Source organism: Centroberyx gerrardi, chromosome 10 (assembly GCF_048128805.1).
Source record: "Centroberyx gerrardi isolate f3 chromosome 10, fCenGer3.hap1.cur.20231027, whole genome shotgun sequence".
Classification (NCBI taxonomy): Eukaryota; Metazoa; Chordata; class Actinopteri; order Beryciformes; family Berycidae; genus Centroberyx; species Centroberyx gerrardi.
Genome location: NC_136006.1, coordinates 7,533,478 through 7,550,905, shown reverse-complemented (window position 1 = coordinate 7,550,905; position 17,428 = coordinate 7,533,478). Strand labels below are relative to the sequence as shown.

Genomic DNA, 17,428 nt, shown 5'->3' with positions numbered 1-17,428 from the left:
TTGGCACTATGTTACATTTATTGTGTGTATCTTTGACCCTGTGTGTTCTATTATTGATAGCTTTAAGTTGTTTTCTTATAAAGGAAAATATGTTGTATTACCTTTGAATCAAGCCTCTTAAAACATGAGTTTTAAATGTTCTTATATTCAAACTTCTTCCAGTTAATGTAAATACGGGAGCCATTATTGAATATTGAAATGTTACTGTTTTTTTGTTTATATATGCAGTGTGCATGGAATTTTTCTATTTAGTAGTCTTTATCCTTTTGCACTTACCAAGAAGACTTTGAAGGTGTGCAGATAGCTTGACTGATTGACAGATTTACTTTTGAATAAAAATGGTGCACGGCAACATTACCATGTAAGAATTCATCATCTAAATTTTTTCTTTGTTTTTCTTTTCTTTATACTGAGGCAGGATGTTAGTTAGGGACGGTTAATAGAGTTATTCTTGTCTGGCTGGGTGAGAGCCACAAATTGAGCTGTGAATTAAAAATGGGGCAACACTGAGAAAATTGACTTTTATTATTTAGATATCAATACAGATAGTCTATCTGTATTGAGTTTTGAACGTAAACATATGTTTTAACCCATGTAAGGCACTTTGTGTTACAGCGTGCTGTATGAAAGGTGCGTTATAAATAAAGTTTGATTTGATTTGATATTTCAAGTAGCCTAAAAAAAGGAAAAAAGATGAAGATACTGATACATAGGCAGGGTAACGGTACTAAAATGTCCTACTCAAGTAGAACTATTACTTTGATTAAATTTTACTTAAGTAGAAGTAAATGTAGGCTACTGGTGTAAAATTCTACTTGAGTACAAGTAAAAAGTAGCTCATTTAAAAAGTGCTTGGAGTAAAAGTTACTTGTGGTGGCTGATATGACCCTCAAATATATCTGCTTAATTGTTTTCCACTTCCAAAATTGTTGTTCTCCTCTTTCGCCCTCTGGTGGACCCATGGTGTTTGCGGTGATAGCACTGAACATGACCAATTGAAAACGTCCTCGTTTCTGTGGAGATGTAAATTACCAACTATTTAATCATCAGAATGAAACAGGAAAATGTAGCCTACTTGTAAATTTACACATTTTTCATGAAATATTAACTAGATTCAATAAGGTAATAGCAAACAAAATAAAAGTCATAATACGTATAATACATAATAGTCATAAAAAGTGTTTGTATTGGTGTCCATATTCACCGTATACATTTTAATTTTAATTGGATGAAAGGAAAACAAAATCCATATTCACCTGGGGTATCTGGCCTTTACAGACAAAATTGAAACGTTACAAACACATTATGGATAAAATTAATAAAATACACATAGCGAATGCATGTTATCAATGAAGCAATTTATTCAAATTATATTGTTTTCCATCACAGATTAAATTTCAGACAATATTCGACATTTTCATAGTAGCTATGTACACAGTTAACCTTGCAGAGATAATGGTGATGGTTTTCAATTCATGGCCCCTAAAAACAGAGGGACGCCCGTTCATGACCCCCTGACACTGTCAAGCATATACAGAATGATTAACTTTTACATCAAATAATCATTTTTATTCTTCATTTTCTGGCTACTTCATTGACAACTAAATTTGAGAGTGCTATTAGACCTCAAATATGAATTACTTCACAAGAAAGAAATGCATTAATTGTCTGAGACCATAACAGCAGGGAACTGAGTTGGTCTGAGGACACAGCTGCCAGCTTTGCGGCTGCTGAGGAGGAGGAAAAATAAGAATAATAAAAAACAAGAAAAATAAGAATAAATAAAAAAAGGCTACGTTTAGGCTACTTTTACACTAATAGCCTAATGCGATTATAATACGAGTAGGCAGAACCCATAAAAACCATACTCTGATTATGTTAATGTGATTATGCTCATAGTCGAAGTAAGTTTGATATATGTGGAGTACTGCGATCGTAATCACATTAATAAACAACTGGACATGTATAGGCTACACCAGAGCCATATAGAGATATATGGCTATATGGCTCTGGGCTACACCATAGGGCCTGTTCGGAACCGCATACTAACGTACTGCCTACTAAATACTCAATGACTGTGTTCGGAACCGCATACTAACGGCATACTAACGGCATACTAACGGCATACTAACGGCATACTAACGGCATACTAACGTACTATTCATACTAAATATGACGTGAAATTGAGTATGTAGTGCGTTCCAACTGCATAGTATGTGAATTTTGTGTACGCGAGAAATGCCCGGATGTATACTAGATTAGCAAGAATTCCTGAGTATGCAGCATGAGCTTACTGGACATACTCAACCGCCCCAAAATGCATTGCGTCTCTTCAGACTGCGGAATGGCGGCCTGCGAGGCGGACGGTCCGACGGTCCTGGCACCAGCCAGCGACAGTGCGCGTACAAATGTGAGCAACCAAACTGTAATACGGCTTGTATGTGGTCAAATAATATTCGAATGACGGGGTTTATATTCATAATGAACGTATCTTTATAACAATAATAATATTTAATAATATAGCATAACGTTAGAGGTTAGCGAGTTGGCTAATAACACCGTAGTTAACTACAACTGAGCTGTAAATGTGGACGTGTGATGAGTAACGTTAAAGTCGAGATGAAACGGCATTTCAAGAGTATCTAACTTCCGTATCGTGACGTATTTCCGAGTGAAACAGGAAAGACAGGCGGGACATAACGTTGGGAGGAATTTGATTTGAACGTTGAAAAGTGGGTGTGTCATAACACCCGAAGACACACCGAAGTACCGTGCTGTTGCTAGCTAGCTAACTAATGAATCTTAGCCTCTTAGCTCTGTGCGCTAAAAGTTGAAGATTGATTGATGGGTGGATGTCATGATATTATTGGTTGAAATTAGTTACGGGCATGCTTACGTAAGCACACGGCATATTTTGTTTTACAGGAAGAAAACATGATTGAATTTTGATATAAGAATACAATGAAATAGATTTTTGGTATTTTTTTTGGCATATATTGTTAAATAGGTGCACAGTATGACCGGGGATGTGATCTAAAAGGGTTAAAAAGGCATTTTTCATTTCATCTCGTCTTTAACCGTGATTAATAACACTGTATCGTTGTTCCTTTTCCTTCAAGGGACTGATGAAGACACCGAGCACCTTATAAAATGGAGGGCTAAAAATGAGGACCAGTTCACCGGCAGGCGCAATGCTGCCATGAAAGGCTTTGAGTAAGAAAATTAAGTGTTGTAATTTTCATGTGCATGGCTCATTATAAGTTACTGTTCTGCTCTCCTGAGATGTATAATTGTACATATTGCTGGTGACCAGTTAGTTTTGTCGTTAAGGGATCATTGCAATGAGCATAAGGGTGGGAAATTAGCACCAGCCACCAGCCAAATGCTAGTAAAATATGAAAGTGGGCGGTACACAATATAATGATTTACTATTTAGTGGCTGGTGAATTTGAATATTTATCTGTCAAAAAGATGGAGCGCCACCTGGTCTTCTGCACCCCAAATGCCCTCTCCACCACACACCTTGCCCCGGACAGCCTTGTGTTGTACCTGCCCTCAACAGCATTCCCGGACAGGCTCACGGAATGGGGTCATCAGGAAAATGGGTTGAGCCAAGCAGGGATACCCTCCGTCACCTACGAGGCACCATCCTGGAGGTGGGTACAGCTGGTGCACATACAAGGGGCTGCACCTGAGGACCCTGGCACCGTGCACACCGCCAGGGAAGCCCACGTGGACATCCAGAAAGCGGTCACAGACGGCTTGAAACTGGATGGAGTGGAACAGTTTCCGGTTGAAGTAGTCCGCCGCAAACCGTCCAGGTGGTACAATACGAACATGGCACCCATCTATGCTCCCTGCCACATTGCTGAAAGCTGGGGAACCAGACAGCTGCTGGAACCCAGCCCCGATTTCCTCCAGCTCATCCCTGTTGGGGAAGCGGATCAGCCTCCTAAACATGCCTTGGACGCCCTTGCTGACCCGGTGCACCATGTCGTGACACGTGGTGCGGGGAATGTCAAAGGCCTCTGACACAACCCTGTAGGATGTGGCACTAGCCAACCAGTACACAAATACAAGAACCTCAAATGCCTTCCCCCATCCATGGTCGGTGATATTTATGAAATTATTTAGATTGACTATTTATTCTTATAATTTATTTGTCTATTAAATGATTTATGATTACTGTTTATTTTGCTTATTAGTTACTTATTTGTTTATATATCTATTGATGATCAAACATACTGTATGTATCAATTTCTATGATCATGTAATAAGGCCTTTTTCACTTTTAGAAATGTGTTTGATGCATGAAGATTAAATGATCACTTTAAAGATTAATTTATTCATGAGTCTGTCAGTGTTCTGATGCTATAAGAGATTGTAATTTAAGAAGATTCTCACTTTTTCTCTCATCTCAACTGTTCACATCACATTAATATACTGGGAGCTAGTGAGCTGACTGAAACTATCACTATCAACTATTATCAGCTCACTAGCTGACTGATAGTTTAACTAACAATCAGTTTTTAATTCGGCTAATCATCTTTCTAGGGAGGTTCTTGTTTCTCAATCAATGTTTAGATCCGAAGCTTTCAGAGGTAAGTTGCCATGAGCAAAAGAATAGAAAAGTTTTGTAACATGTTCACATCAATATTAACATTAACGAATAATATAGATACTAACCAGAGAACATTTCTCTGAAAAGTGATAAATAAATATGATCATTATATAAATTGATGCAAGTCAATTCACCAGTTACCAGGCCATTTTAATACATTTATATTTATTGAAATGTGGTGATATCTGTACATATAGAGCCCCAGAGGCAGCGCTGTTGTTCTGTCCAGTAAAAACATGAAGCTTCACTTTACATTCAAACTAATGTGGCAGCTACAATTGTTAGATTTCTTCTGTGAGACCAACATTTATCTTCCAAAAGGAATTATATCATATATCAAAATGCTACGGAGACATTAGAGCCAGAGCTCTAATCATCAAAGAGCTGCACAGACCAGTTCATCGGATCGTGTTCTCCCCGGTATGACGACGGACGTTGACCGGCCGATCAGCTCAGGAGTCGGACTGCTAGCAGCTGAGATGACCGGCTGGTCCCGGCCAGCGGCTCCCATAGGCGGCTCCTCAGATCTCCGAAAACGTCGGTGCAGATTTCCAAACAGGCGTTATTTGGATAAACTGATCACATATTGGGAATCTACATGGTTACTTTCTCGCCTGAAAAAATATTAAAACTTAATAAAGTGACATATTAACAGTCGTAGTGCCAAAATTACAACAGCTTTTAGCCTGCTTTAAAATCCGCGGTATCGCTGCCGGCTGCTGCGAAATGCATTCTGGGATACTTGGCTGTATACTTCAGTATGAACAGTCTGCTGGTAATGGCATACTTAATTTCATAATTTCAATATAGAACCTCCTTGAGGGCAGTATGCAGTACATACTATAGTCGAATTTCTTCAACTGTCACCAAGTTGCGCATGTGCCCAGCTCACCATGTGGAGGTAAAAGGGAACTGTAGTCTGCAGGCTACTGGTCTAGTTTAATATTAACGGACTGAGACCATTTGTTGGTCCGAGGACAAATACATGTTAATGGGTTGCGACCATTATATCAGCACATGACTGTTGGTCTGAGAACGATTACATGTTATTGGTCATCAAAACAGCAGACAGCTGAGAAACTGCTCAGTGAACTACATCTCTCGTCTCGCACAATATACGTCACCAACACCAACATGGAACGAAACATACGAAACACACAGGCATCGCGTTAACGTTAGCCCCCACTGTACTAAAACCATCCGAAACCAGTTTAAATCCGTTCTTACTGTCTACCTTCCAGGTTGTGTATAATACTCCTGCTATCTGAGAGGGACTGAGCTTCAGCGGCTCTGGGTAGCTTGTGGAGAGAGGAAGTTACGTCACTTGCGCGACTTTTGGGTGTGTAGTCTTTCTAATTACGTATTTTTACAGTCTTATAGTTCAACAGTTTTACGACAAACTGCGACTTTCTTGACTTGCAAAATTATCTTTTAAATTGACAAAACACCATATGTGTAATTCATGGCACAATTCAAAGGGGATCAAACAATTATTTGTCTCTCGCCGTTGACTACCGTACATATTTTTTCCGAAATAAGGTCACATGGTGGTCCACCGGAAAGGGAGGGACTTAGGCTCTCTATATGGCTCTGGCGCCAAGTGTGAAAACTTTCACTTCGGCCGACATTGAGGTGAATGGGATCGCCATCTCATCTGTTGAGACGTCCGGTTTTTAAACCGTTAAAGTTAGTATAAATTAATCCTCGTGAAGGTGTAAAAGAAACAGACAGGGTTTGGAGAACGTGCTTTATTTTTTCAGTCAAGGAGCTGCGGTGTTGGTGAGTGATAGCAAATGTTACAGCCTCTCTAGCTTAATCGTTGTCATCATGACTTATGTGTGTGCTAGCTAATAATATAGGCTAGATGACTAGTACGAATGTGAATCACTGAGGCAAACTGCAAGGCATTGTAGCATACGGTCAAGTCCTAGTTTGGCTTAAGGATATTTACCTAACTCTGACAGGCCATATCATTGAGTCCAGACAGTTATAATCAGAGCTATTGATAAATTGATCTGGTTATAATTGCAGTCTGGTCAGCGATAATAGGTCGGACCTGCCAAACAGGGGCTTGAGTTGAGCTACCGTATTTCCTCTAATAGTGGCCTGTAGTCAATTAAAAGCCGGGTCTCCGATAATGGCCGGGGCCGTGGTCGACACGAACAAATAAAGGCCGGCCCCAAATACAGGCCGGGGAAAAAAACAAAGGAAAAAACAACGGTGGATACCGGTAAACGCCTGGTGCCTGTTATATAATGTAACTGTAGTTTGTAGTAACGTACAAGTGCCACAAGATGGCAGTAGCTCTATCCCCATTCAAGTTAGCAGAGGGCTAACCGGAAGTTAGCCCGCTCGGCCGGCGGAAGTCTCTGGAGCATGCCGTCGTAGATAAAATGAATTCAACTACTAGCCTACTGCCAACCCACATTGTGTAAAATCATCACATCCGAGCCTGGAATCTCATAGGTGTCATACGTAAAATTATGACGCGGGGCAGAAAGGTAGGGGAGGTCATCCTTCAGCCAGAAGGCCCAGGTAGAAGCTGCTGTGATAGCAAACACCCACCCTACTGAGCAATGGGTGAGTGTGGCCCACTCTTTAGATTGTTATTGGTCTTATCTGACGTGACAAGTTCATGTCCGACCTCTCCAGTACGATTCAAAAAATATTTCTAGATAAGTTTTGCACTTAAAGAGATTGTTTTCCTTAGAAAAGGATAGTGTGAAATAACAGGGTTGCAGAGAATAGTGCCATGCATATTTATTGTTAAGGGTTCTTTTCTTTTGTTATTTTCTCTGTCAAAGATGATGGAGACAAATGCTATTTTATCCATTACCTACTTTTTTTTTTATTTTTTTTTTTATACATATGGTACAGACCAAATCAAAATGTTTGTATACCTGTTGAAATAAGATCATCAAGGTGCAAGTGGTTCAGTATGTGTTTTCACTAATGCTATCTGATGCTATAGTTTTCACTAGTGCTATAGACATTTTTAAATGCAAGACAAACCTGTTTAGAACTGTTAATTGACTTCTCTTATCTCATTATTCTCTTATCTCGTAATTTATTTTATTGTTTGCACTACATATATACATATATATGTATGTATGTATGTATATATATATATATATAGGCCTATATATATATATATATATATATATATATATATATATATAGGCCTATATATATATATTGTATCTGTAGTTTATTATTTTATCTGTGTTCTTAATTATTGAATTCTTTATTTTTATGTATTCTTAACAGTATTTTATCTTATTTTCTGTTAATCGCATTTGCTTGCATGAAACGTGCTGTACAAATAAAGCTTGATTGAGTGATTGATTTCTTTCAGCCACATCATCTCCTCTCTGTTCCTCCAGGCTCCTCAGACTCCAGCCAGCACCTCTCCTCTCCCCCAGTGGGAGGACGTGGACCTGGAGGAGCAGCAACTGAGACAGAAGCTGGATGAGATGACGGGCAACATCAGCGACCACGACCTGACTTCTGATGAGGATGAATCCAACAGGCCGCTCTCCCCCCGAGAGACCTCAGGGAGCCCAGAGTGGGATGCCAGCACGACTAAACCTCCGTCCAGACCCACATCCAGAACAAGCGTCCTGGTCTCTTCACCCATCGAGAAGCAGCATACGCAAACCGAATCTGAGAAGGTACATTTTCTTATTCCTCTCCTCCTGCACATTCAATTTCACCCCCATTTCAATGGGGCACAATTTGTAGTTTTCCCAGCCACACCAGTTAAATGTGGAAATGTGGAAGTGCATTTCTCTCTTCTCTATCTGTATGAATGAATACGGTAGCTACAAAAATGAAGGGAGAGAGAGAGTTTTGTGCACTCCTCAGCGTGTCTTCTACTGTTTCCTTTCACATCCGCAACTTGGTCTACAGGGAAAGAAAAGATAGGCTTCTGGTGTAGGCCTCTGGTTCTTTCCTGGTTCTGGTCGCTCTGCTTTTGTAGCAGGGGAATTTCCTTTCACATCTGCAGTTTGCTTCTGCAGGGAAGGGAAGCTGCGCTTATTCACTCCGTTTTGGAGCAGACAGGAGACAGTATAGGCCTTGGGCTGGCCTGCATGTTTGAGCAGAGAGCAGGAGAAGGGACCCCTGTCCCTATGGGAAGCCTGCAGGAAAGCCTATCAGGGCACCGTTTTGGGTGCTCACGATGGGTCGACAACAGAAAACACTTACGTGTCTCTCTCTCTCCCCTGTAGTTCTTTTACACAGGGAACTGTAGTTTTCAGGACGGCTGAGGGTAGGGTACCTACATCAGTTACAGAACAGAACCCCCTGAAGCTGGTAGGGATTTAGTGTCTTGCCACGGTTGATGCTTGTCGATAATGATGGCTTGAACCCAGATGATCTGGTTAAAGGGCGGTTTCCCTATTCACTAAGCCAACCTGCTGCCCCATAAGGCTGTGATCCCAGACTATGTACTCCTGACCAATGATAGCTTCCCAATAGTTTGGGTTCAGATCTCAGATTGCAGCTATAGCATTAAAAACTTTGTGTGATTTGTTACACAGACACCACTTGACCCAGTTGCTGTCCCAATATATACAACTATGTACAAATAAAAAAGTTAAGGCTTTTAAAAACAATTTACCTGTCATGTATTGTTAAATCTTGTAACAAGAATATTTAATAACAAATGTAGTGAATTCGTAGCTGTGAAGGAATTGTAAATCTAAGCTTTTCAGTAATGCTATCTTATGCTATAGTTTTCACTAGTGCTATAGACATTTTTAAATGCAAGCTTAAGACAAACCTGTTTAAAACTGTTGTTTGACTTCTCTTATTTTCTTCTTTACTCCAACTGCAATTAATTTTGCACTACATGTATGTGTATATATATATATATATATATATATATATATATATATATATATATATATATATATATATATATATATATATATATATATATATATATATATATATATATAGGCCTCTCTCTCTCTCTCTCTCTCTATATATATATATATATATATATATATATATATATATATATATATATATATATATATATATATATTGTATCTGTATTTTATTATTAGGGCCCGAGCACCGACCGGTGCGAGGACCTATTGTATTTCAAGGAATTATTATTTTTTTTCTTTTTCTGCCGAATGAATCGCATTTTTGAGGGGCTAAAGATGCTCGAAAAGTTGCGCAACTTTGCACATGCCTCAGAAGTGGTGAAAAATTACATATTTTATGGGTCTTGCGCATGGGTGTGGCAAAATGGCTCAATAGCGCCCCCTACAAAATTTCAAAAAAATACTCATCGCTCTACGTTTCACCTACATGTACCAAATTTGGTAGGCACATGTATCAAGTCCACACCTACAAAAAACGTCAATAGCTGCCATGACCTAAACCCAACAGGAAGTCAGCCATTTTGAATTGATTGTGGCATTTTTGTGCGTTTTTGCCCATTTACAGGGGTCATACTTTAACGAACTCCTCCTAGACGGTTAATCGGATCCACCTCAAACTTGCTCAGCGTATATAACAGACCTTGACGATGAAAAGTTATTAAAAGCTTGAGTTTTCCTCGAACGGCGTGGGCGTGGCGAGGCGTCGAATTTCCATGTTTCGCCACGAAACAGGAAGTGCTATGTAACTCGACAGTACATGGTCAAATCTGCCCCAAACTTCACATGTTTGATAAGTGTCATGGCCTCAAGACATCGACATGGCAATATTCAGTTATAGTCATAGCGCCAACTACTGGCAAAACAGGAAGTGGTTTGTAACTCCACTGTTCATGGTCAAATCTGCCCCAAACTTCACATGTTTGATAAGTGTCATGGCTTCAAGACATCGACATGGCAATATTCAGTTATAGTCATAGCGCCACCTACTGGCAAACAGGAAGTGCTTTGTAACTCGGCTGTACGTGGTCACATCTGCCCCAAACTTCACATGTTTGATGAGACTCCCGGCCTCAACATTTCTACATGCCAATTTTCAATCACAGTCATAGCGCCACCTACTGGCAACACAGGAAGTGGTTTGTAACTCAGCTGTACTTGGTCACATCTGCCCGAAACTTCACACGTTTGATGACAGTCCCGGCCTGAAGACATCTACATGCCAATATTCAGTTATAGTCATAGCGCCACCTACTGGCAACACAGGAAATGACACGTTATATACTGAAAATTCTGAGCCGCGTCGACAGGTCGGTGTCCAGTAACGATGCCGCGGTTGCGGCTCACCCCGACGTGCACGAAGTGCGAGGGCCCGATCATCGCTGCTTGCAGCTTTAATTTTATCTGTTATTAATGATTTCGTTCTTTATTTTTATGTATTCTTAACAGTATTTTATTTTATTTTCTGTTAATCACATTTGCTTGCATGAAATGTGCTGTATAAACAAAGCTTGATTGAGTGATTGATTTCTTTCAGCCACATCATCTCGGAGCCGGTTTCCCGACTCACTAAGCCCCATAAGGCTGTGAGGCCAAGCAATGTACTCCTGACCAATGATAGCTTGCCAATTTGGATGATTTTTGAATGTGGACTGGATCTTTGGCCTTGGAGTTTGGATTCAGAGAGTGAATGCTGAATGCTGAATGTGCGTGCTTGTGTGTTGATTTGGTTCCATCAGAATATTCCTGCCTTGCAGCAGCATTCTAAATTCCATTGGGTACCAGTTTGCGCTTCTTGCTCCATTGAAGTCTATGAGAGAATTAGGGAAAACTCCCTTTTCAGCAAAAGGAAAAGCATCTATCTACTAAGAAAGAAGTTAGTGTGCAGTTATGTTATGTTGCTATGTGTTATAAACAATTCTTTGAAGGAAAGATTCCATTTAGTGTAACCTTTGTTTGGAGACCATTTTTCTGACCTCTGTGCTGGCTGCTTGGCTGCATAAACAGTTGGTTTACATCTAGTGTTGAATCTTGACAGTTTTGTAATTTGTTAGTATAAGTTACATAAAAAAAAAAAAAATCAAAGGAGTACATGAGCATTCATTTTGATATTATTTATTTTTTTGTAATTTTTAAGAATATTTGTACTTTGGATTCTATGTAGCCTGAAATGATGCTACTCCTAATCTAGTAATATTTACAGATGAAAATGTTTCCTTTGCTTAAATCATGTTTTTAACTGTTTGTCTATCAGTAATGGGTGACATCTATCATAACAAATTAACAAAGAAACAAAAAGGTGTTGAATGTAATCGCACTATTTTCACACAGAATTGACCACCCAGTGGTACTAACCACTGGGTTTTCATCTCACCGTTATTTTGTATCGCGAAATTCAGTACAACGATATTTTGTCTCATCCCTAATTAAAAGCTTTGTGTGATTTGTTACACAGACAAGAAAGAGTCTCAGTTGCTGTCCCAATGTATACAACAATGTATAAATTATCAAATTAAGGCTTTTAAAAACAATTACCTGTCACGTATTGTTAAATCTTGTAACAAGAATATTTAATAACAAATGTAGTGAATTCATTGCTGTGGAGGAATTGTAAATCTAAGCTGTGCGAATAAATAAGATGATGTCTTTTCTTTTAGAATGAAGAGGAGGATCTGTCAGCTGACATCAAAGATTGGAGTAAACATCAAGTGAGACAATGGGCTCTCAAGGAGGCTGGTGTGGATGACAAATTTGCAGATATATTGCTTCAAGAGGACATTAAAGGGTCTAGTCTGTTACTTTTAAATGAAACAGACTTAAAAAATGTGGGTGTGACTCTTGGACCAGCAAAGCTTATCATTCATGCCAGAGATGAGCTGATGAAGTTAAAGAAAGAACGGGCAACACGCTCTGTAAACCAGTCTGGAAGACCATGCAAGCCCTATCCATTCCAGAGATACAATGACACATGTAGATACATGGAGAACAGCATTTTTGATGTTACAGAATCAGGTGCCTCAGACTATATTGAACCCTGCCATGAGTTTAAAGCTTTCATCAATACATCCAATACATCAGATGAAGATAAAATGAAAAAGTTCACTACTGATGTTATTCGCTTTGCAGCAGCCTGCATGAATAGCCGCACCAACGGCACCATACATTTTGGAGTAGCTAACAAGCCACATGGTGAAGTGTTGGGAGTACATGTTACGGACAAAGAGGCTTATGGAAATGAACTAAATTATGCCATTAATGATTATTTTGAACATAAACACAAAACGGCAGCTAAAATGTGCATCAAGACTCCTCGATTTGTTGGGGTTCTCAATAAGGATATGACATCATCTGGGAAGTGTGTGATAGAAGTGGACATAGTGCCTGACTCTATGATCTGTGAAGAAAACATTTACCATATCAGCTTGGAGACCAAAAGAAAGCAAAAGAAGAAGGCAAAAAGCAAAGAAACAGACAAAACTGAAACGAAACAGTCAAAACATTTCTATGTCCGTGATGGCAGTAGCAGCAGGGATCTCCTTGCTCCAACCACCAATGCAAAACCTATGGAGGAGTACAACAAGTTTGTTGACCGTCTGCCACAGCTATCACAACTCCGAAAACAAGCAGAAGAGAAGCACCTCAAAGTGATTAAAAGCAGTCGTCAAGGCTCTAGACTAAGTCAAATGATTACTGGTGGATCCAACTCTTTAGATAAGTCGCACTTTGAGCGGTATGTGATAGTAACTAACAAATCACATCCAATCCAGTTGGAATCAATGGAATTTCTTCTTGAGCTCAATCCAACAGCTGTTTTGGACTTTGATCCGGGATCAGCTAAAAATGGATTACAGTGGCACTTTGAAGAGCAGAGTATAGTGAATGTCCATTTACCAGTACAGTATAGAATCACAGAAGGTGTTGAAGACATTGCCAGCAAGTTGAAATTAACTAGGAACACCAGTTGGATGTCCTGCAATGGAGGTATCAATGATGAGGCACCCTCAGACATAGAAAACTGGTTTACAGACAAGGGAGCCTCTGTTCGAGATGTGATTTAATTCTTGTGCCGGAAAGATGTGCTTCCGAACAAGAGATTCCTTGTCATTTTCTTACTTTTATCTACTGTAAGTGAGAAGATGGACCCTCTTGTAGAGACGTTCAGCACATTCTGGCAGGAGCTCAGAGACAAACAACAAATCCTGGAATCTCATAGGTGTCATACGTAAAATTATGACGCGGGGCAGAAAGGTAGGGGAGGTCATCCTTCAGCCAGAAGGCCCAGGTAGAAGCTGCTGTGACAGCAAACACCCACCCTACTGAGCAATGGGCGAGTGTGGCCCACTCTTTAGATTGTTATTGGTCTTATCTGACGTGACAAGTTCATGTCCGACCTCTCCAGTACGATTCAAAAAATATTTCTAGATACGTTTTGCACTTAAAGAGATCGTTTTCCTTAGAAAAGGATAGTGTGAAATAACAGGGCTGCAGAGAATAGTGCCATGCGTATTTATTGTTAAGGGTTCTTTTCTTTTGTTATTTTCTCTGTCAAAGATGATGGAGACAAATGCTATTTTATCCATTACCTACTTTTTTTTTTATTTTTATTTTTTTACATACGGTAAGGACCAAATCAAAATGTTTGTATACCTGTTGAAATAAGATCATCAAGGTGCAAGTGGTTCAGTATGTGTTTTCACTAATGCTATCTGATGCTATAGTTTTCACTAGTGCTATAGACATTTTTAAATGCAAGACAAACCTGTTTAGAACTGTTAATTGACTTCTCTTATCTCATTATTCTCTTATCACAATTTATTTTATTGTTTGCACTACATATATACATGTATATATATATATATATAGGCCTATATATATATTGTATCTGTATTTTATTATTTTATCTGTGTTCTTAATTATTTAATTCTTTATTTTTATGTATTCTTAACAGTATTTTTAGTATCTTATTTTCTGTTAATCACATTTGCTTGCATGAAACGTGCTGTATAAATAAAGCTTGATTGAGTGATTGATTTCTTTCAGCCACATCATCTCCTCTCTGTTCCTCCAGGCTCCTCAGACTCCAGCCAGCACCTCTCCTCTCCCCCAGTGGGAGGACGTGGACCTGGAGGAGCAGCAACTGAGACAGAAGCTGGATGAGATGACGGGCAACATCAGCGACCACGACCTGACTTCTGATGAGGATGAATCCAACAGGCCGCTCTCCCCCCAAGAGACCCCAGGGAGCCCAGAGTGGGATGCCAGCACGAATAAACCTCCGTCCAGACCCACATCCAGAACAGGCGTCCTGGTCTCTTCACCCATCGAGAAGCAGCATACGCAAACCGAATCTGAGAAGGTAGAGGTCTATGTGTGTCCAGCAGAACCTATTAAAGGCCTACTGAAAACAAGAACAGAGGAATATTGTGTCCTATACGCTGATGATAGAATATTCTGATTGGACCAGTTCAACGCACAAGAATGCATACTTGAACTAACACTTGAATGTATTTTCTAATATGCCAGTAGGTTCTCAGAAACATCTATACTGCACATCTGCCTTGCTGCACATTCTGTAGTTCCCATACCACTTCTTCTGCTGGAATCCAGCTCAAGCACATAGTCATAAATCAAGTCACTGAGCCTTAACGTTTATATTGCCTTTGCAACCATCTCCTCCAGATTTTCAGAAACAGGGAATGGACTAGAAAAATACTTCCTTGTTAGTTGCCCTGGTCAGTTGACTGAACCTGCCTGTAGCTTGTAGTTTTCAGGATGGCTGAGGGTAGGCTACCTACATCAGTTACAGAACAGAACCTCCTGAAGCTGGTAGGGATTTAGTGTCTTGCTCAGGGATACCTAACCATGGTTGATGCTTGCCATTAATGACGGCTTGAACCCAGATGAAGTGGTTGAAGGGCGGTTTCCCGACTCACTAAGCCCCATAAGGTTGTGAGGCCAAGCAATGTACTCCTGACCAATGATAGCTTGCCAATTTGGATGGTTTTTGAATGTGGACTGGATCTTTGGCCTTGGAGTTTGGATTCAGAGAGTGAATGCTGAATGCTGAATGTGCGTGCTTGTGTGTTGATTTGGTGCCATCAGAATATTCCTGCCTTGCAGCAGCATTCTAAATTCCATTGGGTACCAGTTTGCGGTTCTTGCTCCATTGAAGTCTATGAGAGAATTAGGGAAAACTCCCTTTTCAGCAAAAGGAAAAGCATCTATCTACTAAGAAAGAAGTTAGTGTGCAGTTATGTTATGTTGCTATGTGTTATAAACAATTCTTTGAAGGAAAGATTCCATTTAGTGTAACCTTTGTTTGGAGACCATTTTTCTGACCTCTGTGCTGGCTGCTTGGCTGCATAAACAGTTGGTTTACATCTAGTGTTGAATCTTGACAGTTTTGTAATTTGTTAGTATAAGTTACATTAAAAAAAAAAATCAAAGGAGTACATGAGCATTCATTTTGATATTATTTATTTTTTTGTAATTTTTAAGAATATTTGTACTTTGGATTCCATGTAGCCTGAAATGATGCTACTCCTAATCTAGTAATATTTACAGATGAAAATGTTTCCTTTGCTTAAATCATGTTTTTAACTGTTTGTCTATCAGTAATGGGTGACATCTATCATAACAAATTAACAAAGAAACAAAAAGGTGTTGAATGTAATCGCACTATTTTCACACAGAATTGACCACCCAGTGGTACTAACCACTGGGTTTTCATCTCGCCGTTATTTTGTATCGCGAAATTCAGTACAACGATATTTTGTCTCATCCCTAATTAAAAGCTTTGTGTGATTTGTTACACAGACAAGAAAGAGTCTCAGTTGCTGTCCCAATGTATACAACAATGTATAAATTATCAAATTAAGGCTTTTAAAAACAATTACCTGTCACGTATTGTTAAATCTTGTAACAAGAATATTTAATAACAAATGTAGTGAATTCATTGCTGTGGAGGAATTGTAAATCTAAGCTGTGCGAATAAATAAGATGATGTCTTTTCTTTTAGAATGAAGAGGAGGATCTGTCAGCTGACATCAAAGATTGGAGTAAACATCAAGTGAGACAATGGGCTCTCAAGGAGGCTGGTGTGGATGACAAATTTGCAGATATATTGCTTCAAGAGGACATTAAAGGGTCTAGTCTGTTACTTTTAAATGAAACAGACTTAAAAAATGTGGGTGTGACTCTTGGACCAGCAAAGCTTATCATTCATGCCAGAGATGAGCTGATGAAGTTAAAGAAAGAACGGGCAACACGCTCTGTAAACCAGTCTGGAAGACCATGCAAGCCCTATCCATTCCAGAGATACAATGACACATGTAGATACATGGAGAACAGCATTTTTGATGTTACAGAATCAGGTGCCTCAGACTATATTGAACCCTGCCATGAGTTTAAAGCTTTCATCAATACATCCAATACATCAGATGAAGATAAAATGAAAAAGTTCACTACTGATGTTATTCGCTTTGCAGCAGCCTGCATGAATAGCCGCACCAACGGCACCATACATTTTGGAGTAGCTGACAAGCCACATGGTGAAGTGTTGGGAGTACATGTTACGGACAAAGAGGCTTATGGAAATGAACTAAATTATGCCATTAATGATTATTTTGAACATAAACACAAAACGGCAGCTAAAATGTGCATCAAGACTCCTCGATTTGTTGGGGTTCTCAATAAGGATATGACATCATCTGGGAAGTGTGTGATAGAAGTGGACATAGTGCCTGACTCTATGATCTGTAAAGAAAACATTTACCATATCAGCTTGGATACCAAGAAAGGAAGGAAGAAGGCAAAAGGCAAAGAAACAGACAAAACTGAAACGAAACAGTCAAAACATTTCTATGTCCGTGATGGCAGTAGCAGCAGGGATCTCCTTGCACTGACCACCTATGCA

General features: G+C 39.5%; 1 protein-coding gene; it reads left to right on the top strand.

Annotated features, from left to right (window-relative positions):
- LOC139909131 (sterile alpha motif domain-containing protein 9-like) overlaps positions 1-17,428 on the top strand; it is a 56,493-nt gene that overhangs the window by 24,396 nt on the left and 14,669 nt on the right.